This window comes from Gossypium hirsutum, chromosome D13 (assembly GCF_007990345.1).
Source record: "Gossypium hirsutum isolate 1008001.06 chromosome D13, Gossypium_hirsutum_v2.1, whole genome shotgun sequence".
Taxonomy (NCBI): Eukaryota; Viridiplantae; Streptophyta; class Magnoliopsida; order Malvales; family Malvaceae; genus Gossypium; species Gossypium hirsutum.
Window position 1 is genome coordinate 55,259,330 of NC_053449.1, and position 1,508 is coordinate 55,260,837.

A 1,508-nucleotide genomic window follows, 5' to 3' on the forward strand; every position below is an offset into this window, starting at 1 on the left:
AGAGGGATCCCACGACTTTGAAAATGACGAAGATTATGATGCATCTCCGGACTTGTTAAGAATGGTGGAACAAGAGGATAAGCATATCCTACCTCATAGGGAATCATTAGAAATAGTGAGCCTAGAGGATGGAAAGGAGGTGAAAATTGGAACTGAAATCACCGCAAAGACAAGGCAAGACCTCATTAATTTGCTCCGAGAGTTCAAAGATGTTTTCGCGTGGTCGTACCAAGATATGCCTGGGCTAAGTACTAACATTGTGGTGCACTGTCTGCCCATAAAGGAGGATTGTAAACCTGTTCAACAGAAGCTCAGGAGAATGAGACCTGACATTGTGTTGAAAATAAGAGAAGAAGTCAAAAGACAATTCGACGCTGGATTCTTACAAAAGGTCAAGTATTCGGATTGGGTAGCCAACATCGTCCCTGTTCCCAAAAAAGATGGAAAGGTACGAATGTGTGTGGATTATAGGGATTTGAACAAGGCTAGTCCAAAGGACAACTTTCCACTGCCTCACATTGATACTTTGGTAGATAACACGGCGGGCTATTCATTGTTTTCTTTCATGGATGGTTTCTCTGGATACAATCAAATAAAGATGCATCCTGGAGACATGAGGAAAACCACATTCATTACCTTATGGGAACATTCTGTTACAAGGTAATGCCCTTCGGATTGAAGAATGCGGGAGCAACATATCAAAGAGCTATGGTGACTTTGTTTCGCGACATGATGCACAAGGAGATCGAAGTCTATGTTGACGATATGATCGCGAAGTCTAGAACGGAAGAAGAGCATGTTCAGGTCTTGAAAAGGTTATTTTGAGATTAAAGAAATTTCAGCTCAAGCTTAACCCGGCCAAATGCACGTTTGGAGCCAGATCAGGGAAGTTATTAGGCTTCATAGTTAGCAAAAAGAGGATCGAGGTTGACCTAGACAAAGTAAAGGCAATACGAGATTTACCTCCCCCGCGCACTCAGAAGGAGGTTCGAGGTTTCCTAGGGAGGCTGAATTACATTGCTCGGTTCATCTCACAACTGACGGAGAAATGTGATCCAGTATTCCGGCTCTTAAAGAAACATAATCCGGGTGAATGGGATGAAGAGTGTCAGAGGGCTTTCGATAAGATAAAGCAGTACTTGGCTAATACTCCAGTCTTATCACCTCCAAGTCCAGATAGGCCATTGATATTGTATCTAACAGTGTTGGAGAATTCCATAGGATGCGTATTGGGCCAACATGATGAGACGGGAAAGAAAGAAAGGGCAATATACTATCTCAGTAAGAAATTTACCGATTGCGAAATGAGGTACTCATCAATTGAGAAGTTGTGTTGTGCTCTAATCTGGGCAACCCGAAGACTGAGGCAGTATATGTTGTATCACACGACTTGGCTGATTTCAAAGTTAGATCCTTTAAAGTATATGATGGAATCGACTGCTTTGAACGGGAGAATGGCTAGATGGCAGATCTTGCTCTCAGAATTTGATATAGTATATGTCAGTCAG